The sequence below is a fragment of the Leucopleurus acutus genome, assembly GCF_964270905.1.
Source record: "Leucopleurus acutus genome assembly, chromosome: 14".
Lineage (NCBI taxonomy): Eukaryota > Metazoa > Chordata > Mammalia > Artiodactyla > Delphinidae > Leucopleurus > Leucopleurus acutus.
The window spans coordinates 1,609,155-1,634,337 of NC_139156.1; positions in this window are offsets into that span (position 1 = coordinate 1,609,155).

The following is a 25,183-nucleotide window of genomic DNA, read 5'->3' on the forward strand; positions in this document are numbered from 1 at the left end:
TCTGTGCATCTGTGCGTGTGTGTCTGTGCATGTGTGCGTCGGTGTGTCTGTGCGTCTGTGTGCATGTGTGTGTGTGTGTGTGCGTACCTGTGTGTATGTCTGTGTGTGTGTCTGTGTGCGTATGTGTGTGCGTGTGTGTGCATCTGTGTGTCTGTGCCTGTGTGCGTGTGTCTCTTTGTGTGTGTGCGTGTCAATGGGGTCTGAGGGGCTCCACTTCCTTGGCTTCTTCCTCAGACTAGGCTGAGGACCCAGAGTCTGAAACCACTGCCTCAACTACTGGCTCAGCACCTCTGACTGAGGCCTGATCACCAATTCAATATCACTTAAGCCAAAACACACTCATTACCTAGTGGCCTGACCTTGAATTCTATTTTTATTTCTGCAGGGAGAAAAACATCTTCCGTGCATAAGAATGACTCCATACAGGCTCAAACCTACTAAACCTCCTTTCTTGTTTCAATCCCAACAGAGTTCAGAGACTCATACAGATGATGTAAAAACTCCCCCTGCATAGAGAGCGTGGCCCCTGAGTTGCGAGAAGAGAAAGGGTCTCTACAGAGGGAGTGGGCGTGGCTGCCTGGAGCTGGCCGGAGGAGGGAGAGGAGTGGCAGGTGGACCAGGGGACCTGACTGGTGGCCTCAGTTTTCTCTCTGGGACGGGGAGACAGGTGCAGAAGGTCTGAATAGACGGGCGGGAGAGGAGAGGGGGCGGCAAGGACCACCTGGTGACAGCATGGGGGCCCCCCCCGAGGGGACCAGACAAAGTGATGGGGACCAACTGGAGGCTGGGCTTTGCCGGGCGAGGCCAGGGAAGGACAGGACGGTTGGCTGCTGAGCGTGTCAGCAAGGGGAGAAGACCAGCTCCCAGGAAGGCAGAGAGGGCGCTGAAAAGTACATTGGCCAAAGTATCCAGCCTAATGTTCCAAATGCACCAAAAAACGAATCTAAGGATCATTTGAAGAGCATCTTCCTTGTGGCTCCGTCCAAAAGGCGTATTTCTGGGTAAAGCAGTTTTCCTATGACTTACCTTCAACTACGTGCGCTTCATAAATACGGTGGTAAGAATAGCCTAAGTTCATAGGAGCTAAACCAATTCATGACACGTGGTTTCCAGCACACTGGAGCCTTTCTTAAAGTTCTGACAAGAGGTGTGTATTTACTGGATGTATTCAGGGAGTGTGTGTACTTGGGTTAATTTCGAGAATTGCTCATTAAGCAAATCAGTTTTTTCTACTATTGTTTTTCCAAATTGACCTGGATCCCTAGCACGACAGCGGGTCTCAATTCCTGTGCCAATGTGCTGCATGCCTCAACCCAGCTGACTATCCGTAGAGCAGGGGCCATGTCACCCCACTTTACTGATGAAGCAGCGGCCTCGCCCTTGTCCCCCACGGCACCCCACTCTCGGTGGGAGCTGCAGAGCGGGCAGGGATGAGGATGGCAGAGTGGGGAGTGCAGTGGGCAGAGGCACGGCGTCTGGGCGAAGCTGGAGGATGCACATGGCAGGAGTAAGGGGGCCACGGTCAGGGGAGGGAAGGCGGCAGTCCCTGGAGACGTATTGGAGGGAGAGAGGGCAGGGAGTGTCCTGCCGGGACCAGGGGCGCTGACATGGCATGGGGACAGTCCTTGGAGTTGAGGCCTGTGCTGCTGGGGGATGGGCTGCTGTCCACAGGGCGTCAGCCAGACTTGGAAAGGAGAGGTGCGGGTGCTCGGAGCAGGGGGCGTGTCCAGGGCAGGCACGGGGCGGGGTCTGGCCCTACAACCCCCAAGGCCCTTCCGGTGTGATGCGTCATCATGTGGAGTGTTCGGGCCATTCTAAGAGGGGTAACCTAGGTGAGCATCCCCGTCTTCTGAGTGTAATCTTACTCAGACATACAACTAAGAACTGAAATTTTGCCTGGAAAATGGTGACAGACAAGCAAGGTCACAGGATGTCCAAGTGCACAGAAAAGCAGTCAGCAGCGGCTGCGCCCGTCAGGTCTCAGGGATGGAGCCCTTCTCACGGCCGTTTTCGCGACCGAGTCCCGGTCGGGGCCTCCCGGCACCTGTCCGAGCTGTAGGTTTGGGAGACTTTACCTGGCCTTGGATGGAAGGGGCCCTTCCATGGCCAGGCTCCTGCCACTGACCTCCGGTGACAGCCCTTCACGGTCTCTGCTGATAGAAAAGCACCCGTGTCTGTCTAGTGTTCATTCAGGCTAAGGGTCCCCCATCTCATTACTCTAGTTTTTCTGGGAATAATGGCTGGGTGGTTCCTCATGGAAGATATTCTAAATCGCTGGAGAAAAAATTTAGTCTTCAGTGAGAACCAGTTATGCAGGTGGACTTGGTGGGAGTGGATTCGGAGAAGTTAAGTTCGATCTGCAGACCTCGGTCAAAGCTGGTGGCGGCCAGAGCCTCCTGTGCCCGCGGTGTGGGACCTCTGTGACCGGCGGCCTGCTCGGCCGCCACGTGGGGTGACCCTTGGCTCTCGTGCTCCTGCTGCATGTCGGGGTCTCCTGCCTCAGGTGTGCCCCTGGATGTCAGGTATTTAAGCGTAATGACTGGGTACTTTGGAGACTCCGACGATACACGCCTCAGGCCCTGAAAGGACCCCAATTTAAATTTAGAGTGTTAGATCTTCAAAAACAAAAGATAAACAATTCTAAAGAAAACAAGCAGAAATAGGTAGGTACAAGCAGGAATGGTGGGGTGTGAGGCACCCACATCACATGGGGGACCCGGAGCTGAGCACCGCTGCTGTTTCTGGGGCGCTGGGCTCGGCTCCCCACCGGCAACCCGCCTGAGTCAGCGTCTTGCCCAGCGCCTGCCCCTGCAGAGAGGGGCTCAGGGCTTCCCCCTCCCTGAGGGTGAGCCCACCTGCCCTGCCATGCGTGCTGCCCACACGCTCTCCGTGACCCTGCCCGACAGCGGCCTGCGGCTCGCAAAACACAGAAGCACTGGAAACTCGTGATAGTCTCTGTTCTCCCTCGATCCTTCAACTCCTAGTTCCACCCCGTTTCCACGAAGAATCCAGCAGAACGGGCTGCCTCCTCTTCCCACTGGGGCCTGGATGCTGGTAGCTGCTGGCCTCAGGCAGAAAGGCCAAGGCTGTGGCGGTGGGAGTCTGTCCACTGAAGACAGGGCTGTGACGGCTGCAGACACTGTCTTCCACTGGCGTCCCCATCACTGTGGGAGGAGCCCCTGATCACTAGCTGTGTGGTTGGCCCAACCTGGCCCACAGCTGGGGGAGCGGGGAACAGGGGCACCAGGCTTCCCAGAGCATCAGGACCAGCTTGTGCCTTGAGTCTACGCTCAGCCGGTGCCGGGAAGCGAGGGGCGGCTCTGCAAGGCGTGGTGTGCAGAGGCCTGTGGACAGAGGCGGTTTCCATGGAGACTGAGCAGGGCAGGGAGGCTGAGGGAGTGCCAGCGCTCCCTGAGCTGGGGACAGAGGAAAGCGTTGGGGACACGGAATCAGGGGCATCTTCCTGACCATGCAGAGACCTCAGGAACATCGCTCCCCGTTTATTCATATTCACAATAGGGATGAATGCTGTTGCTTTGACTCCTGATTGAAGGAATCACCAATGAAATATGCTTAGTCATTTGACAGGGAAATACCTGTGCTTTGCTCTTCATCCATCCAAAATTTCTCTGCTCAAGCAAAGGAAGACTTTGTACAGACCAAGACCTGAGCTGCTGGAGAGAATCGCAGCGACTCTCACTGGTTACTCATTGTGTGCCAGGCGCTGTGCAAAACCAGTTTCCATGCATTATCCATTTAAACCCCACAACCCTCATAAAATAGATGCTATTAACGATTATCCCCAGAGGACGGCGCACGTCAGGCCACTGCCATCCTGCCATCCCAACCTCAGCTCACATGTGGGCTAGCCTTGCTCTTTCTAACGGCCCCTGGACGCTGCCCCCATCCTCCGACGTGATTGTCCTTTAATACAACCGTCTCCAGCCTACGTTCTCCTTCACGGGCGATGCTTCCTTCCTGCCGGATCCCTTGAGTATGCAAGGGTCTCTCCCTCCTCAGGGAGTCCCCAGCCCATCACTCTCCTGCCAGTGCTTTTACTGCCCAGCTAGCTTGTCCGTGGGCACCTCTGTTTTCCCAGACGAGCAGAAGGCAATTCGCCTTTGTACCATAAGGGCGCATGTCCAGGGCGCAGGTGTAGAGATACGCAATCTACATTGTAGAGAGGGAACAATACCCTTCTGCCTTGTTGAATTTATGCTGTAAGTGTAGAGTCTTGGCTGGTCCTCAATCCACGGCACCAGCAGCCCTGCCACCGTATGAATTATTGCTAGAACCGCAGTTCTGGCAGAGGTAGATAAATCCTTGGCCAAACTTTGCCCCCCTTTGCCATTTTATTTCTAGAAAGGACTCCACATGAGGGCCACTTAAAAGAAATTCAGAACCACTGAGCTTCCATGGTGGGCTTGGCTCCCAGGCTGCTTCCAACATCTTTAGCATTTGCATTTTTTTGGCCGATATTTTTTCACTTTTTTTTTTCCCAATGAAATAATGTCTAAAAATTTGTACCCTTGACCTTCACGAAAAATAAAGTACAACACTTTGAAATAATGTATCTGCATTTCATTTGTCTGATTACTTGTTCAACTTATATTTCAAAATTCATCAATGTAACATTAGCATCCTCATATGTATGTGTTTCCCCATCTCCGTTTCTAAGGTGAAGGCAGGGCAGGGGAACAGCAGAGGGCAGGTTAGTTTATATAATACTGGCAGGGTGCGGGCTTTAGGGGTGGTCTCTAGCTGTCTGGGTGACTTAGGGCAGGGAAAATATTGGGTTGGTGTGGAGAATCAAAGCATGTAGGTGGTGTTTGGAGTCAGGATTGGTTGGTTTGCACATGACGGGCAGGTTCACCAGTGAGGTGTTTATTCTCATAGGAATTAGCCAGCCGAGGGGTACGGACTCTCCCCAGAGTTAAAGGGTTGAAGGGATATGGGTTGGGGGTATAGAGGTTGAGGGGGTAGGAGTTGAGGGATGGGTTGAGGGGATGGGGGTGGAGGGGACGTGGGTGGGACATGCCAGGGTATGCTGCACTGGGGTTAGCCCTTCCAACTTCACGACATAGACACCACAGCCACTTCCCTGCTTCTCCACTGGAGTTTGGGGAGCACCCAGTAGCCCAGGACTGGTTTTCCAGTTTTAGGTCTGCTTGACTGAAAAAGTTAGGGGACCTCTCACATCCATGGGGAAAGAGGAAGATTTGATATTTTAAGAAATTATGGAAAACCTTCTGGAATATCCTGTATAAACAGTCAGGTTGTTTTTCCCCCCATAATGAGAAAACTGTAGATGTTGGGGTCAGGGCAAACACATACGCAAAAGGAGAACTTTGTGTCCCCTGCACTTTCCTAAGAGTGGATGGGATTCACATCTAGCTGTAGCCTGGGTAGCCTCACCAGCATCTCATTGGGATCATGGTGAGACCATCAGGCACCTGTATGTCTCCATCCTTGGGCTCCTCCTGGACAATCGTTGCAAGCGAGAGAGAGACACTTCATCTTGGTCAAGCTGGACAATCCCTTCATCCCACGGAGCTGGAGCTGCCCTTGCAAACCTGTTCAGTCTGAGAAGTGGCCGACCAGTGCCGGGTCCGGGGACAGAGCCAGGTTCTCACGCAGACCTTGCCGTTAACAGCATGTCGAGGACTTCACGCACCTGTTCTAGAAATCAGTTCCCTTCCTGGAAGTTGCATATGACCGTGTATGACAGACGCGATCTGGACACCCTGAAAGGACCCGGGCCTCTGGTGGTGGCGCGCAGGACAGAGCGCCAGGTTCTGCCTCTGTACGGGGAGATTTTCGGGGCTGCACCCCGAGCTCTGTCCCTCGTAAGGGCACCAGTGTATGCACCTGGGGCCTCAGACGGAGCAGGGCTGTCTCAGCATAGTTCATGTCCCTCCAGCAAGGGACATGGGACACAGGTGAAGTTCAAGGTCTGCATGAGTCTGCCACAACCTGCCCTTCCCTGGTGAAAAGGTGCTGAGCCTGGAATTCTACCAAGGGCAGGGCAATTCTGTCTGGACTGAAGTCTTTCCTTACCTGACGTGTCGCTTAAAGCAGAATGACTTAAATCAAGTGTTCCGTGAGTGGATACGAACACCCTTGTTTCAGCCGGTAACCGCAAATTCATGATCTGAGATAACGTTTGAGGAGACCCCGGCTTCAGGGGGACTTTCTCCTTTACAGCGAGTTCCATGGTCAGAGTGCTTTCCTCGACATTCCCTGCAGTCACAGAGGGCCTTACAGGATGCAGCTAGTTCCATGTGACCCGAGGGCTAATGTCAGCAAGGAACTCTGGTTAAACACAGTCACCGGAAAACCTGCTCACCAGCAGTGTTCACACGGCCCTTCCTCTTGGTTCAGGGGTGCTCCCCTTGCCGCTCCCCTCTGTCCACTCCCCACACTGTGCCAAGAGCTCCTGGTCACTGAGCCAGGGGGTAGGGCTGGCTGAGCCCAGCGCTGTCTTGGTTTTTAAAAGACGCACTGCCCGCGGTGGAGCCCTTTCTTCCTTCTGAGCCCTGCTAAGTGGATTTCCAGAGCCAGAGCAGCTGCAGAAGTGAGCTGACCCTGCCCTGCTGGCTGCTGGCTGCCCGTGCAGAGACCTCCCAGCTCCCGGTGTGTGCTCAGCTGGGCCATCCCCCAGGGGCAGGGTCACAGTTGTCCAGCGCAGGCCAGCTGGACGGCCTCGGCACAGACACATGCCCGTCGGTCATTGCCGCCCGTCCCCATGTGGCCCGCACCCCTCTCATAGACGAGCAGTTAGATTGTTCAGGGTGAGTCAGGTCACACAGCGGTGAATGGGGTGGGGAACCTGGACCCAGCCGACACGTGCCTCACGTAGCCTGAGACGAGTCACTGGGCTCTGAGGTCAGTGGACAGGAGCCCTCTGAGGCGGGGATTGTTGGAGACCTGGTTCCGTCACCTCCTCTCGCCGACGGGACCCTCCTTCCCAGGGGAGGATGAGAGACCTGATAGGGGTGCCCTGACTCTTCTCTGATTCCTTGGAGTTTCTTGGGCAGGATGAGATCAGGGCAGTGCCCTGGGCAGGGAGTGTGATTAGACCAGGAGGCGAGCCAGCAGTTAGGGACGCCTCCAGAGCCGAGTGCTGGGGGAGAACACAGAGTGTTTTCCTCTGCTTTTTCCAAAGTCTCCTCACTCAGGTCTGGAATCAGCCTCTTCCCCGCGGGAAGACAGCACTGAGACATTAGAATGAGAGTGACCCTGCTGGGATTCGGGGCCCTGGGCGCCCCAGGCCTCAGTGTGAACTTCTCAGCAGAGAGTGGGGAACAGGGCTGAGATGCAGGAGACACGGCCCCTCCTCCCACTTTCCAACTCGGAAAAGTCAAACAGGACATAAGCACGTCCCATGGAAGCACACGTAGCCACTGCCCAAGCCGCAGATAGCCTTGTCTCCATGAAGACGATGCGGACAAGGGACAAACACACGTGCCTGGCGGGGCCTGAGACCTGCCCGCGGCATCAGAGCCACACGACGAGCGATGGTTTCTGGGAGGTAACACATGTTCTGCATTTCCATTTTAGATGAACACGGCTTTTACTTTAGAGAGAAGACGTTGAGAGCAGACACCTTCCAAACGGAACCGGCTGCTTCTCCTGATCCGGCGCTGGCCCGCGGTGCAGCCCAGACGCTTTCTTTCTGACACTGGAAGTAAAGCGCTAGGAAATGAAGGCACCGTGCAGCTAACCGCTTCGTTCTTTGAAAGCTATTGATGCTGTGGAGGGATTCTTTGTGTCCTCCGAACCTGCCAGCATCATTACAAATGCCCCGCTTCTCCCACACTACAAATCACGTCCTCCTTTTCACACTGTCGCTGGGCGGCCAGAGGGACATCCAGTGACCGCGGAACAGCGGCCTGGGGGCGGGGTCGCCGGCAGGGGCGCTGGCTTTTGCTCACGGTGGGCTCTGGCTGCTGCCTGAGAGTCCTTGAATCGACGAGTTAGCTAAATGATTCTTGAAAGTTGGTTATTGCATTTTAATGACTTAATGTCTGTGCTTTGTGGCAGAGCCTACAGACCAGGGCTGGCTGTGACCCAGAGCCGCAGCTGAACGGAGCAGATTCCAGACCAGAGTGGAGGGCGTCCTCTGGGTGGGGAGCCTCACACAGACTCGGGAGTTCTGGGACCGCCAGTGCCCTCGGGGAGCCCTGGTCCAAGCCGGTGAACGAGGAGATGCCAGGCACATTCCGAAGTCATGGAATTCTTACGAGGATAGAACATTGTCCTGTGGGATATCCAGCCTTTGAGCCACTTCCTGCCCCGTCTTTAGAGTCTGTGGTCCCTCCTCCTCACGGGCCTCGTTAATACTCCCATCTCCATAGTAACAGGCACATTTCACGGGGTCTACGACTCTCCTGTTACCTCATAGGCACAGTTTCCCAAAAGTACCCACAACACACATTTTTTCAAATAGCAGCGAGAGCTTGCTTTTTAAAAATGGCCACGAGGAGGTTATTTTCAGCATTCTGAATTTCTTGGGATACTTGTGGAAGCACCACCATTCTCCTCCTCCCTTCCCATCGTGGCTGGGTGACAGCCCCACCTTGTGAAATGCAGGCGCGAACCAACTTCCCCAAGAGGCTCGAGAGTCAGGACTCAGAAAACTGGGCTTCCAGATCTTTATTCCATGACTATAACCACAGGCATTATCATGTCTGCCTCTAAGAAAAAAAAGAAAAAATAGTATAAACCGCCTTTGTCAGAAGAAGGATTTTTAAAAAACGTGCCATAAGTGCACATGTCAGAAATCATAAGAAGGAGGTGGAACACGTGACCTGAAGTGAGTATCTAGAAAGCCACGCACACCGGACAACAGGGTTGACTTTGGTCTCCACGGGCCCTGAAGCCTGAGTGCGGACGGTCCCATGCCTGGTTCATGGCCGTCTTGCTGTGTGATCTGGGGACCCGGCTGCTTCCAGGGCCTGGGGCTCCTGTCCCCTCCTTCCCATTCCCACCTGCCCCATGGAGACCCGGATGCAAGTGGCCAGTCCCTCTGGACACTGTTCTATCGCCTGGATTTATTGTGTGAAATAATCGCTTTGGGGCCCATTTTGAAATGTCAAGGAATGAGAAAAGCCTTGAATATTTATAGATGCTGGGACCCACTTATGGGATATCTTAAAGAGGAAAATGTAAAATGCAGAGAAGAGGAGGGAGCCTGCCTGTGCTTCTTTAAATAGACAATGTGCCGGCAGTGAGATACAAGGGATCTGGGGCCTTCCCGGGAGACTTTCCCTGGGCATTTGCTAGATGCCGCCTGGCAGCTGGAGCCTGGCCCCTGAGTTGCAGGCTTGCACTGCACTTGCCTCTAGGTTCTTTCCATCTCTCCCCTGTCTCTCTTTCTCTCACCTTCTTTTTAACTATTGATATTTGGAAGGGGCACCTTATTTGAGAAGGTAGACCGACTCCCAACCTGGAGGTCCCACCTGCTTCGTGGAGAAGCACACCCCCCCAAACCGGCCCAGACCACCTCCCAGGCGGCTCGGAGATGCCGAGCTCAGAGAGATGGACACGAAGGCCAAGAGATGGCCGGGGACATTTGGAAACCATTTCTCAGAATATGCAGCTCTGCTGTTAGAGACATCGTAGCATTTCGTCCTGAATAATTAGTGAATGAAAAAAGTTGAACCAGACGGAGCTTGGGGCAGCCCGGCTGGGAGGAAGAATGGTAAGAGGCTGTTTGCTAAGTGTTTCTTCATCCCAGGAGCTGTCCCATGCTCTGTGGTGCCTCCCATAATCTGCGGGGAGTGGGGCCCGGGGCAGGAGGGTGGCGCTCACAGCCAGTGGCTGGTGTGGTGGAGCTGGGACCCAGCCCAGCCCGTCACTGGCGGGGATGATCGAGTGGGCTTTGGGTGACTCACCAACGCCTCCTGGTACCCTGTCTCCCTGGTATGTGGTGGAATTACATTTCCTGCCCCTGAAACTATTAGGTGGGGCCTTGTGACTTGCTTTGATGGTGGAGTTTGTGAGAGTGGCACCATGTCCAGGCTGAAACTCTAAGGAGTGCTTCTCCTCGTCCTGCTCACAGCTTGGCAGTGATGGCATTTGGAGCCAGCGCCTTCCTCAGTGTTGTCCCGAGAGGGGACAGCATGTAGCAGAGCCCCAGCCAGCCAGCAGCAGCCGGTTATGTGACTAGGAAGTAAAGCTGCCTTCATTTCAGGCACTAGGACTTGGGGCCTGCTTGTTAATGCAGCCTCCCAGTTTTTCCTGACTGATACACCTAACCTTCACTGTCTTAGTCTGCTTGGGCTGCCACAAAATACCACAGACAGAGGGATGAAACAACAGAAATTAATTTTCTCACATTTCTAGAGGATGGGAAGGCCAAAATCAAGATTCCAGCCAATCCGGTTTCTGGTGAGAGCTCTGTCCCTGGCTTGTAGATGGCTGCCTTGCTGTGTCCTCACATGGCCTCTCCTCTGAGCACATAGAGAATGGCCGTCTGGAGTCTCTCCTTATAAGGACACTAATCCTGTAAGATCAGGGCCCCACCCTTACGACCTCATTCAACTGTAGTCACTTCCTTAGAGGCCCATCTCCAAGTACAGACATAGTGGAGGCTGGGGCTTCAACATGTCGATGCTGGGGGGGACACACTCAGTCCATAAAAACCACTGATCACGAACATAGTTCTGAACCATAAAGGGGCCTAGAGACCATTGAATTCACCCCCTGGTTCTACAGCTGAGGAAACAGAAATGTCATAGTTGTGATCAATATGTTCCTCTGTGATAGGAGATGCGGTGATGCAGCCCACATCTCTTTCAGGGGTCCAGTTTTGGGAACCTCAGTGCGGCCAGCACTTCCCCTCCCACCCCCTGTGCACGGGCTGCCCACTCTGCTTCCTTTTACCTTGACCTCCTCGCCCCCTTCTGAGTCTTCAAGGTTCATTCATCCAGTCTTTGCGTCCAGCACAACACTTCCAGGCTGGCTGGACATGGAGGCCAGGGGTGCGGGGCAGCTGACGGGGGAAATACTAGAAAAGGTGAGCAAAGAATCCATGTCTCTGTTAGCCTGAGCGGCTCCAAAAGTGCCAACTCCACAGGGCCTTACAAGGGCTTCTTCCTGCCCCGCCTTCTTGTTCACCCTCACCCAGAAGCTTGTGTTTTCCACAATTCAAAGCTGTCCTTTGTCTACAACATAAAAGCCTCCCTCTTGGCTCACAGAGGGCCGTGCGTTGTTACACGGTGCTCACGGCCACTGGGTAGGCACGGCTCTCCTGTTGCCCAGGCCGCACCTGTAGAAATGCAGACCAGTGGTGATGGCCTGGGTGCGTGGGGCTTTGAGGTGGGTGCCACGGCAGGGAGGGGCAGAGCATCCTGCGCCAGCTGCTGTCCTGGGACGACGGTAGCAGCAGGAGGTTTCGGGCCACAGTTGTCAAGTTACCTCGTGATTCAAGTTCTTTCTTAGGGTTGGAAAAGACTCTCCAGTAACAGCTTCTTTCTTCCTCCCATGGAGCTGCCCCAGCCAGGGGCCCTGTTTTACTGCCAGGCAGGGAGGAAGCCCCCTGGGGCCAGGGGGCTGAGCTTCTGGAAGAGCGGGCTCCCCTTCAGGGACCGCAGCATCCGTTTGCTGCCTTCCGGCAGGCTGCCCCGAGGAAGCTGATGCAGGCAGTCCCAGCCGTGCCTGGGTCCAGGCAGGCTGAGTTAGGGGAGGAGGGCCCAGAGCCCCTCCCAAGAGCACAGCATCCTCCCACCACCCAGCTTCTTAGAGACCAGAGAAGGGTGGGGGGTCTGGAGCTCTGGCAGCCGTACTCAGCTCCGGCCACGCCCATCAGACCCTCCTCCTCGGTCAGTGGATGAGAGCCGGCTGGGGAGGCCAATGTGGCAAGGATGTGCGTGCGTGCGTCCGTGTGTGTGTGCGTGTGTGTGCCTGTCTGTGTGTGCAGCAGGAACAGCACAGGGTGGGGGTGGCCCGAGCTGGAACAGGAGACCACACACTTCCCTCTGCCTTCGATGAGGACCGACACCCCTCCCATCATGGGACCAGCCCCAGCTCCCAGCAAATGGGGTGGGGACCCTTCCCCAAGCCGTCCTTCACCCGCTGGGCTTAGTGACGCTTCTGCAAGGCGGTGAGACCTGAAAGGCCATTGAGTGAGGCCAGCGTGTGGGCTGGCGGCCGCAGTGTCCTGTGTCTCCTGAGGGATTTCTGCACCGATTGAGATGATTTTATGGGCTTTTTTTGGGTCTGCTGTCTTAGTGCAGTATGTTGATTGGTTTTCAAATATTAACCTGACCTTCCATTCCTGAGATAAACCCTACTTGGCTATGACGTATAATTCTTTTTATGTATTCTGGACTTGGTTTGCTAAAATTTTAAGGATTTTTGCCTCTCTGTTCATGAAGGTATACTGGGGGTAGTTTCCTGTACTTGTGAGGTCTTTGCCTGGTGTTGATGTCAGGGTAATGTTGGCCTCTTAAAATGGATGGGAGTGTTTCCTCCTAGTCTACTTTTCAGGAGACTTTGTGTAGAAGACTATTTCTCCCCTCACTTATCTGTAGAATTCACCAGTAAAGCTGTCTGGGCCTGGAGTTTTCTTTGTGGGAAGAAGTCAAACAAAGAATTCAAATTAAAAATAGATGCAGGTAGCACAGGGAGATCAGCTCGGTGCTTTGTGACCACCTAGAGGGGTGGGATAGGGAGGGTGGGAGGGAGGGAGATGAAAGAGGGAAGAGCTATGGGAACATATGTATGTGTATAACTGATTCAGTTTGTTATAAAGCAGAAACTAACACACCATTGTAAAGCAATTATACTCCAATAAAGATGTTAAAAAAAAAGATGCAGGGCTACTTATGTTACCTATTTATTTTTGAGTGAGCTTTGGTAGTTGGTGCTTTTTCAGAAATTTGTTCATTTTATCTAAGTCATGAGTATATTGGCCTAAAATTCTTCATAATGCTATTATTTTTTAATGTCTGAGGGCCTGTAGTAATGCTATTTCATTCCTGACATCATTGTTTCTTCAAATACATGAAATACAGGAAGACTTGAAGTTAAGTTTAGTGGGCATGCTCTGACTCCACAGGAAGGACAGGGCTTGACTCGGCCTTGGGCCCACAGCTGGGCACGTGCTGCCCGTGAGGCTGTGAAAACCGGCAGAGGAAGGTCACAGGTGGGACTTGGACCCTGGACCACAGCGCCCCCCTGCAGGCAGAGTGTGGCAGGGTGGGGCCTCGGTCCTTGACCGTCTGCACAGTGAGCTCCTAAGCCTGTTAGTCCTCCAAGGTGCTCACGGGTGTGAACCGAAGGTTGAGGCTGCCAGGGCCTCTGGCAGGAGGCCAAACACCAACATCTCCAGAAGGCGTTTCCAGGCTGCGTCCTTAACGTGGGGCCGGAAGGAGCAAGCAGGCTTGTGCTTCTTTCAGTCAGCCAGCTGATGAAATAACAGCACTGCTGTGTACCACACCTTAAGGGGGACAGGTCCCGCCCCCTGAGACTGTGTTTGCAAAGCAGACGGCTAACACGAGTGCTGGTGTGTTCTGGAAAGCCTGCCGCCTCGGCACCAGGCGAGCTCATCCTCACCTGGGAGAGGTCATTCCCTGCAGGCTCACAGGGAGTCACCTGGAACCCTGCGCGATCAGCTGCCTCTCTCCCTGGTAATGAGGGAGATCCTGAGTCCCAGAGAGGGAACATGATTTGCTCAAGGCCCACAGCCTGTAGGAGAGACACTGAATCCACAGCTGGGCTCAGGGTTCCTGGGTGAAGGAAATGCAAGAATTTTAAGGGGCTGTCGAGGTCTGGCTGGTCATCAGGCAAAAGACTGATGCTCTGCATTAAAATGAAGATGAGGACTTTTGTCCATCCATCCATCCATCTGAAACTGAGCAGGACCTTGTGGGGCCACCCTAGGGACAGACACTCCCCACACCATTTTCCCTGCCTCTTGTTTATAGCAAAGCTTTGGCCTCCTAGGTCTTCCCTAGGAAGACCAGACCAAATTTAATCAGAGAACGGAAAAAATGCAGAAATGAAGGAAACAGTCAAGCAAGACAAAATAATAATAATTTAGCCATAAAACAAAGTCAAGGACCTTCAGGCCCTTCTCAAGGGCTATAGATGATATTGCAAACAATATCCTTGAGTTATTTTTCAGATATTAAACCCCCACCGGGGGGAAGAGGTTAACTGCATGCTAACCAGCAGCACACAGACCCCAGGCTGGCTGGAACCAGAGGCTGATGATGTTCACTCTCAAAATACCTCCCTGTTACCTCACCACCAACTAAGCAGAAGAATGTCCATGGGCTGCATGAACCGCCTGTTCTCCTTGCTTGGCATCTGCAGTAAATGCTGCACTTTTCTTCACCACAACCTGGGTTCGGTAGGTTGGTGTTACTTTGCATGGGTGAGTAGACCCAAGTTTGGTTTGGTAGCACATCCATCCATCCATCCATTCATCCATCCATCCATCCATCCACCCATTCATTCTCCCTCACAGTACTTACTGAACACCTGACGTATCCAGGTACTGCTCCAGAACCAGGTATGTATCCAATAGGAAATAAGCCAGACAGAGAAGCTTCCTGCTCTCTCAAGCTTCTAGTGAATTTTATCTTCTTATAAGAAAAGCAAACAAAACAATGACAACTACCACCACTTTTATGGCTGAATGGGTTCCCCTCATATCCATATGATGAAGCCTTAACCCTCAATGTAATGGTATTTGGAGGTGGGGCCTTTGGAGGTCATTTGGGTAGATGAGGTCATGAGGGTGGGGTCTTCATGATAGGATTAGTGCCCTTATAAGAAAAGACATAAAAGAGATGATTTTCTCTCTGTCATGGAGAACTCAGCAAGAAGGGGGCCTCTGAACACCAGGAAGAGAGCTCCCACCAGGACTGGCCCTGCTCTCAGTCTTGCAGCCTCCAGAACTGTGAGAAAATAAACTCAGAATTTATTGTTTAAAGCCACCCATCTGTGGTCTGTGGCATTTTGTTATGGCAGCCTGAGCTGACTAAGACAACCACCAACAGCAAGTAGGACACCATGTGAAGGATTTCCATTGCTTAGAGCAAAAACACTCGTTGGCCAGGAAAAGCCTTTGTTCACATAGATGGATATGCATCTAAGTTTTAAATCAGATTTCAGAAAGCATCAAAGAGATAAACCCATAGCTTTTATCTAGCCAACAAGTTATTTTAAAAGTAATTTGCTTACACGGAAGCTCTGCCCATGTTTTTCACAAAACAGCCTGACGCTCTGATGGTCCCCAGTGTTTGTGGGCATTGATCCTGCTGTGAAGGTCCCTGGGCTTCACTTCAGGTCCTGTCTGACTTTCATTCATCTTCTTTTTTTTTTTTCCATGCCGCGTGGCCGGAGGGATCTTAATTCTGACCAGGGATTGAACCCTGACCCTGGCAGTGAAAGCGCCAAGTCCTAACCACTGGACCGCTAGGGAATTCCTTTTATTTATTTTGCAATTCATCTTTAAAGTAGTGCATGTTTTCTTGTTTAATGGCTTCAGAGAGGAGTGATTTATAAATGAAGAGAAAGGGGCTGAGTTTTGACACCTCTTTGGTCAAGTAAACTCTGGAGTAAAAGTGGTGACCCACTGGAGTTCCTTGACTCCATGGGAACATCTCCAGGAAAGAACTTTAAATCTACTCCTCAGATCTGGAGGCCAGGGGGCTGGAAAGGACCCCAGAGGTCATTTGGTCCAATATCTCAGTGTAGCCATGAGGAAAGCAAGGTTTGAGGAGAGGGAGGGGTTTCCCAAGGGTCTCTGGTCCTTCCTGGAACTGCACTGGGTGGGACACGGCGCTAGACTCAGACCCTTGGTGGGGAAGTGGGTCTGTTGTTCGTGTCTCTGTCCCTAGAAGAGAAGGCCCACGTTTCCTTCCAGGAAGAACCAGGGTCAGTAGCTACATGTCAGCAGCCTATCTGCTTGCAATCTTTTCTGAACCATGCCCAACCCCACGTCCAGGGGCCACCTCTGTGACGTTGGCTGCAACGAGGAAGCAGCGCCCTGGGGATCTTGAGGATGACACTCTGCTGTAGACTCCACAGGCAGTGGTGGCTGAGGGTAGGCTGTGGGCCCCCTGGGGGTGGGGGGGAAAGATACCTCTGTTCTCCCCTCTTGTCTGAAACCATTTCAAGAGGTCATATAAGACTCTCTAAGTTTCCTGCATTTCAAGCTCCACTTGACAATCTCCTGTAACATTTTTCTGCTCCTAAATTTGGCACGATTATGCTGAAGTTGGAAACCTGAACGTGCCAGGCTCTGCTGATGGGCGCATCTTTCTCTGAAGCAGAGGCTCTGCTAGAAAACGTACTACTTAGCGGAGACGGATTTTTGCAGGAAATGAAGTTAGAAGAGTGAGCCGTGTGTCATCTGTACATACACATGGTAGGCAGGAGTCCAAGATAACCCCAGGACTCCTCCTCTGCGGTATGTATGTCTTGTCAGCTCCTCTCCTTGGGTGGGGAGAACCTGTGAACTTGATGGCCTATCATTCCCATGATGAAGTTCGGTAAATGGCAAAGGTGGAGGGAATTTTCAGATGTTTTAAGGTTCCTAATCAGTTGTCCTCTAGTTAATCAAGAGGGAAATCATCCTGCGTAGCACTGATCTAATCAGGTGAGGTCTTAAAACTAAGATTTTGGAGCTGGCCTTTGGAAGACATGACAGCCAAGTTGTGAACTGCCTCTGGAGGGGCCGAAAGGCAAAGACCAAGAGATCCAAGACTGACACCATGAGTTCAGCCTGGTGAGGGCCTGAGCAGAGGACCCTGGTAACCCACACCCGACCCGTGGAAAGTGTGTGAAACCAGCTTTGCATGTTTTATTATTATTAATTTTTGGAACTGACTTCTTTCACTCAGCATACTTTTCCGGAGATTAATTCATTTTTGTGTGTAGGAATAGCGCTCCTTTTTATAGCTCAGTTGTGTTTCATGTATATCATACCATGGTTTGTTTTTCCACTCGTCCAGAATCCGACATCTGAGCAGATTCCGGTTTTGAATACAAATAAAGTTGCTGTGAACATTCATTTTGTGTGAAAATAATTTTTTATTTCCCCCGGATAAATGTCCAAGATTGTAATTGCTGGGTCATATGGTAATTGCAGTTTTGTTTCATAAGTAATAGCCTGTTTTCTGAGAGGCTCAATCACTTTTACATTCCTACCAGCAATGCATGAGTGATCCAGTTTCTCTGTACCCTTGTCAGGATTTGGCGGTGTCACTCTATTTATTCTAGCTATCCGACAGATGATACCTCATTGTGCTTTTTTTTTTTTTTTTTTTGCCATACGCGGGCCTCTCACTGTTGTGGCCTCTCCCGTTGCGGAGCACAGGCTCCGGACGCGCAGGCCCAGCGGCCATGGCTCACGGGCCCAGCCGCTCCGCGGCATGTGGGATCTTCCCGGACCAGGGCACGAACCCGCGTCCCCTGCATCGGCAGGCAGACTCTCAACCACTGCGCCACCAGGGAAGCCCTCATTGTGCTTTTAATTTGCATTTTCCTAATAGCTACTGATATTGACATCTTTCCATGTGCTTATTTGCTGTACAGCTTAGTTGCTTTCATGTGTTGTACTCTCTTCAGTAAAATGATTCTTCATGTCTGTTGCTCATCTTCTAATTGGATTATTTGTTTTTTTTGCTGTTGAGTTTTGAGAGCTCTTTGTATATTTTAGATACTCATCATTTGTTAGATATGTGGTTTGCAAATATTTTCTCCCAGTCTTATGCTTATTTATTTTTTGGCCTTGCCACATGGTATGTGGGATCTTAGTTCCCTGACCAGGGATTGAACCCGTGCGCCCTGTGTTGGAAGCATGGAGTCTTAACCACTGGACCTCCAGGGAAGTCCCAATTTTTCTTTTCTTTTTTGAGCTGCACTGCACAGTGCGGCATGCAGAACTTCCCTGACCAGGGCTTGAACCCATGTCCCCTGGAGTGGAAGCATGGAGTCTTAATGACTGGACCACCAGGGAAGTCTTCTCTTTTGTCCTCTTAATGGAATCATTCTCAGAGCAAAAAATTTTAATTCTGATGCAGTCAAATGTATTGATTTTTTCCTTTCATGGATTGTGCCTTTGGTGTCAAGTCTAAGAACTCTGCCCAGATCTAGATCCTGAAGAATTTCCTCTATGTTTATTCTAAAAGTTTTATAGTTTTACATTTTACATATAAGTCCATGATCCATTTTAGTTAAATTTTGTATAAGGTATGAGACTTAAGTCAAGGTTTCTTTTTTACCCCCTAATGGATGTCCAAATGTTCTAACCTCATTAATTGAAAGGCTATCTTTCCTTCATTGAATTGCTTTTGCACTTCTATCAAAAATCAGCTGAATATATTTTTGTCAGTGCATTCCCGAGTTTTCTCTTGTATTCCATTGATCAGTGTATAATCTCTCTGCCAATACCTCAAAGTCTTGATTGTGTAGTTGTATAAAGTCTTAAAATGGATTGACTGATTCTTCTGTTTTTCCCCCCAAAATTGTTTTAGCTATTTTAGTGCCTTTGCCTTTTCAGATATATTTTTGAATTAGCTTGTTTATTTCTACACAGAAATCTTACTGTAACTGTGATGGGAATTATTTGTATATCAATTTGGGCAGCATTGACATCTTTACTACGTTGCGTCTTTCAATCCATGAACATGGTATGCTTTTCTTATTTTGATCTACTTTGATTTCTTAAGTGTTTTCAGCATACAAGTGTGTACATGTTTTGATGGATTTATACCTAAGGATTTCATTTTTTTGAGTGATTGTCAGTGGTATTTTGTTTTTAATTTCGGTGTCCATTCATGTGATTTGGGATGTCATGCATCTTGTTATAACCAATGAGGCTTGAGCAGTGGTGGCCTGGGGGCTCAAACCACTGTTTGGTGGAAAGTAAAGTCAGCTACACTTCCCGACTAATCCAAAGGAGACTGAGATTTCCTCTCATCGGCTTCCCCATGGCTGAGACCCCAAGCTTCACTCCCAGCACCCTTGGATTGACAATCTCCTCAACAAGCTTTCCAGGATCCTATAAGCAGACTGGGCATAGGTTGGGCACGTGGCGGGAAGGTGGGGGTTTCACCATCAAGATGAGGACAGAGGCCTGTGAGAAGTTGGTTCAGAGCCCCATGGGGTTCAGGTGACAAGAATACATGGGCACAGAGAGGAGAAACTCTGTGAAGATGGAGGCGGGGATGGGAGTGATGTGGTCACAGCCAAGGGATGCCAGGGGCCACCAGAAGCTGGAAGAGGAAGTATCCTCCTCTAGAACTGTCAGAGGGAGAGAGACTCTGCCTATACCTTGATTTCAGACTTCTGGCCTCCAGAACACGAGAGAATACATTCTATTCTTTTAAGCACCTAGTTTGTAACAATTTGTTACAGCAGCCTCAGGACATTGTCACATGCACCTAGTGCTTGACTTTTCCAGACTGTCTGTCCAACCTCCATGGTTTCCATGGAGACAGTGAAGGGCTAGTGTGAGCAGGTGGGTATTTCCCATCCATCCTCTGATGCACCTGTTTGTTTACTTGTTCTCAGAACTTGCCAACGGCCGACAGTGGGCTGCTGGTTGGGTGGGCAGGGAGGAGGGGGAGGGGAAGGGGAAGGGGAGCAGCAACGTAAGAACCAAACGTGGCTGCATCCTTCCAGGCCTGGCTGTCTGTTCGGGATGGAGACAAAAGCAGAGGTGTAAAGATGGAAAGAAGGATGTCTCCTCCAGGACTCTTGACGGTGAGGGCAGTGGCCTGCAGTAGTCTGGACTGTTCAGAACGTGCCATCCTGGGCTCTGCTCCAAGGACAGCGTGGCACCCGCTGCCTCCTCCTCTGTGCTGGTCACTCTGTGTCCTGCTTGGGCAGCCCTGCTGCCCCTGCCTCTCTGCCGCATTGTCCCTGACCTGCCTGGTCTCCCCGCATCTGTCTCTGAAGGCTGACGTCCCTGTATCCATCGTTCTGAGTCATGCACAGTGAACAGCAGAGCTGCTCATTTCTGAAGAATCTTCCCTCTTTTGTGCAAAAGGGATTTTGGAGGCCTTTTCATCTCCAGTGAAGAAAAAACCCTCAGGAGTAACAACAACACGACCGTTCTGTGCCTTGCCTCATTAGAGAGTTAGGGTCATGGCTCTTGTGTTATTTAATTACAAGGCCCCCTCTCCGCTCCTTTGCATAACATCAAATAATTGTGGTCTTACAATTCCAAAAAAATGTAACAAAAACTTAAACATACTTTGCCATTTCCTGAGGAAAGTTCTTCTAATTCAGGAGAACATGGGGTGTTGCTGGCTCAGATCACAGATTCACAGCTTTGGTGGGAAAATGGTCCAGCTCCCAGCCCTTCTTTGAACTTGGCTCTGAAAAGATTCTCTGATTTAGGATGACGTGTTTAAATGGGATTCAAGTGGGATTTGAATCCACTTTCCCTCTGATTTGAATGAAAGTCCTTTACTCCCCTGACTTTGCATGATCGGAAAACTGCTCCCCTTCTTTGCTGTTGACTGAGCACCCGCTTAGGGTTCTCTCGGTCTGAGTCTCGTCCTCACGAACGCCTGCCCTGCCTCCCTCTGCCTCTTCAGGTTGCGACACCTGAAATAACAGCCTTGGCCTCGCTGGGCCCTTGTTCCTTGGAGGCTTCTGCGCATTGCTCCTTTCTCTGTCCTGGGACCTCTGCATGTGCCATGGATTTCACCCAGGAAGATTTTCCATCTTCCCACATCGGGCCAACTCCTTCCTAACCCTCCAGACGCACCTCAGGCACCACTGCAAACACCCGGGACCCTCCCCGCGGCTAGGGACACTCTCCTGTGCGCTCCACCGTCGTTCCCACCACATCTGGGAGGCTGGACTCCTCACCCCCGGCTCCACGCAGGGCGAACTGTCTGGTTCCCAGCACAGCCCTAGCACGTGGCAAACAAATAGATGTGGTCCCTGAAAGGACCAGGATATTCATAAGCTGACACGTTGCATTTATGATACTGACACATGTCAGCCCCCAATTACAGGTATATGTCATTTTTTCTCCTTCCGGCAACAAAAATTACAGTATTATTTTGATAATATAATCAAGGGCGAAACATGATATGAGTTTCAGGGACACTTTAAGGAAAATTATAGATTAAAAAAAGACAAGTAACTTTTCACAAGAAGCAACAACCATTGGGGAAAAAGCAGTGTTTTTAGGAGACTGGAAACTACTTGAGCATTCAGAGCACTAGAAACAGTCCCATAAAAAGGGAGGTTTTCGCGGGAGGAAACTACAAAAGCTACAGAAACACAATTATCCCTGTAAGTGTGGACGGGGCGGCGGTGGGAACACCGGGCTCTGTTCTGAGAAGTGTTCAGAATGCGGGATAGAGGGTCTCATCTGCAGGCTGGTTTCACCGTCTGCCCGAGAGCTGAATATTCATGGGCAACTCTATCTGTTTTTAAGTTATGCCCCCTTTTTCAGTCACATAAGCTAATTCCAGGGAAATGCCATTCTGACTGTTACTAGAAATGGAGGGTCCTTGTCCAGCCCGTGATCTCTCTTCTCCTGGACACAGAAGACACTGGGGTGGGCTGGGGATGTCCCACAGACCTGCCATCCCGGGGGGAGGGGCGGGGTCTTTGGGTCTAAGCAATGGCAGCCTGGGGACCCCCACGTTCGCCTGCTGGTTTTGTGACCTTGATTTAGGTGACAGCCTCAGTTTCCTCATCTGAGATAGAGGGACAGCGATAGCATCGTGAGAAGAAGGAAACGGCCCTGGGGACAGTGCCGGGTGGGCTCAGAGACGTTAATCGTCCTTCTGAGGTCTCCACCCTCACCCCACCTTCCCCTCCCCTGACCTGGTCCTCCAATCCCCACCCTCATCCTTCCATGGCCCACCCCTTCCTCCACTTTTCTCCAGTAGACACTCAGGGGCCGGGACAGCTCCCACTCGAGGTCTTGGCGTGGTTGCTGTCCCTGCTGGGGCTGCAGGCACACCTGCTTCCTCACCTCACGCAGGTCTGGGGTTGCACATCCGAGCTGTCCCCTCCCCCTCCAGGACCGCTGTGCTCCTGTCCTGTTACTGGGGTGCTGGCGGCCGCAGGCGCCCAGGTGGGCTGTCTCTGGATGGACCCTCAGCTGGAGAAGATGGGCTGGTCATTGCGGGGGCTGCTGCATATCTTCCATCTGGCGCGGGTTCATCAGAGCTGGGACCCCAGGTAGCCTCCATCAGAAGCAGCGCCCGGGACCCTGACCTGTGACAGGTCTGCAAGGCGTCTCATCCCCAGGGAGCTGTCCCTTCCTTCTCTGCTCCCCTCTTCTGCTGTGGCCCACTAGGATGTCAACTCCACCTGACACCTGGTTTATTAGTGGGGTGTCCCAGCCCCAGAGCCCAGCACATAGTAGGTTCTCAATATATATTGAAGAAATGATACTCTGTCTTATGTTTCACAAATACTTAAGATATTGCTTTGTTTCTCCTTAAAGCTACTGTCTGTGCACAATTATTTAGTATCATCCATGAAACCTCACTCTTGGTCATTTTAGCGGTAATTAAGTTTAGTCATCGAGTTACTAAAGATTCAGTCAGAAAGAGAAAGAGGTTCCGACCGGACCCTGGGCCGACGGAAGCTCCTGCCACCCTTTTGTCCCCACCTTTGGTGACACGTGTTCTCTGGAGTTAGAAACAGAGGATGAGAAGGCTTTGCTCTGATAAGGTAAGAAATGGGCACCTGAGAAATAGTAACGTCAAACAACAAGGACGAGGTCACTGTAGGACTGCAGGGAGCCATGCACAGAGCACCTTGAAGGTTGAAGGTTCATAAAAAGAAGCAAGGGGACCTTCACTGGCACGGCTGCAGAGGCCGAGCCTCTGCTGGACGCTCCCGCAGATATAACCTTCCGGGACGTCCGCCAGCCCCGGGAGTCGGCGGGCCAGCCTGGGGTAGGTGCAGTAGGCAGTGAGGCCTGGTGTGCCCATCCCATGCCCTCCTTTATATCTTTACATCTTGCTGCAAAGAACATGTTCTTTCCTACTTTATAAAAGAGTCAAGTAGCGCTTCTATCTGCCCTTGCTACTGTGACGGTGACTTGCAATTGTTCATAACCTTAAAACTCTCAAGCTTTCCAAAAAGGCTTGAACTGTGTCGCTCTTTGTTTCCCGGAAGGGACTTGGGCCACCTGGTGGGGCGGCCCTTGGACGGCAGCGGCTGCACTGGTGGCTCCGGTCCCCGGCGTCCACTGGCCAGTCTGGGGCTCCCAGTCCCCACGCACTTGCTCCCAGGCTGGCCTGGCTCCCGCCTGGCTCTTCTGGATGGTTTTAGTGGCTGAAGTGAGTCAGGCGCTGCCCTGCTTCCTCCTCCTGGGGTTGGGGCTGACTTGGGCCCACGGTCCCTGGGTCCCAGTGGCCCTTGGGGGTCCCCGACCTTACCAACGTCATCTTCTCCTTCCCATCAGTGTTTGGTGTGTGACTGAGAACTGTCTCCAAGGGCTGAATGGATTCCAGAGAACACCTGCTGAAGGAAAAGCAGGCTTTTTGAGGAAAGCAGGCTTCCTGGTTGAGGGGTCATGAAGCTCCCAGTTTACGGTGCCACGTGTCTGGAACCGTGTGGGCCTCACAGGCCTCCTAGGCCCCATTTCTACCATTGGGAGCCTGTTTGTAGGAGGTACAGAAGAAGCCATATCTTATGGTCATGTAAGGGAAACATTAAAAAGTTACAGAACTTGAAGGATAGCACTTGACTGTGAAGAATGTTCCAAAACTACAAAAAAAAGGTTTTCTTCCACTTGGAGGGAAAAAGGCCTACAAGTAAGCAGGGGAATAAAACTGAGCCAAGTAATATTCTCCCAGATCCCTTGGATATATTTTAAAGCCAAGACAATACTTTATACTACCTTTTATTTAAAAATGACCAGTTATCAATGTTAAATTAAATGTCAGTTTTCAGGAAAGATCCTGTGGAGCAAACGGTCCTGCTCTTTCAGGATAAACACGAGGTGACAACGGTGCCTTTGTTTTCATTAAACTGGGGCCCCGGCGGGAGGCCTTCCCCTGCAGGTCTCCGCTGGCACGTGCTCTGAGCTCGGGGCGCACAGACGGCGCGTTCGGGGCAAAGACTGGAATTCGGCTGTCCTCACGGGCTGCTTCGTGCGCTGCGTTTATTAGCGTTGGCTCTTCCCCTCTCCAGAGCCCGTCTGGCCCTCCACTCGCTCGGGAGTCTCTGCGTGCAGTCGGCAAGCGCGGCAGCACAGGCTCCTGCTCTGGGAGACGTGGCCATGCGGGGTGGGGGCCAGCGTGCCCGGCACACCCACCCTTCCTCCAAGAGCCCTGTGCGCCGCCAGGATGCGGGGGAGCCCACCGGCCGGTAACAGGCCCACGAGCCTGTGCGTGACCTTGACCGCTGACCCACACCCTGAAGATGCGGCCACGAGAAGGGTGAGGCTTTGCCGCGGCTGCGGAGACGTGGCTTGGCAAACGCGGGCGGCTTTGTTCACCATCACAGGAGCAAGGACTTAACCGGCTTTAATTACTCAGGGCTTTTCCCACTGCCTAGGGAAGCTGGACAAACACGACAGAGGTAACAGAAATGACAAAGACAAACGGAAAACCAGGACAGAAGGGCCGTCCATGTCGCCTTCTCCTCAGCTGGAAGCCGTGTAAAGAGACACCCGTGACGGAGAGGACAGGACCTACCGTGGGGCCGGTCACCGTCCCTCCAGCCCTGCACCCAGGGCAGCTTCTGTTTCCTGGGGGCCCACCGGCAGCAAAGTCCATGACATTGGTGGGTCTGCCGCTGAGGCTGCAGGACGCCCAGAGGTGAGAAGAAGGCCCGATGGATGAACGGGGGAGCTGCACAGCGAACGGGAGACGCTGCCCTCCGTGGGCCCTGCCTTCCCTGTTCAGGGACCAGGGCATGGACGGCCCTTCAGCTCACTGGCAGGGGGCCGAGGACGCTGCAGGGGCTCGGAGGACGAGCCCAGGCCGGGGGAGGGCCCCGTGCCGCCCCCAGGAGGCGTCATCAGCCGGTCCCCAGCCCTCCGCCAGCCAGAGTGTGGCACGGACCTCCTCCTCCCGCAGCCCAGAATGCAGAGTCCCCCCGCGTGCAGACGCCAGGGGCTCCTGGAGAGACCAGTGAATTCCACCACTGACTGGACGCTTCCTGTGTTCCAGGCGTTTCACACGAGGTCCTCCTTGACTCAGGGGCCGAAGGTGCTCTAGGTGTTTCTACC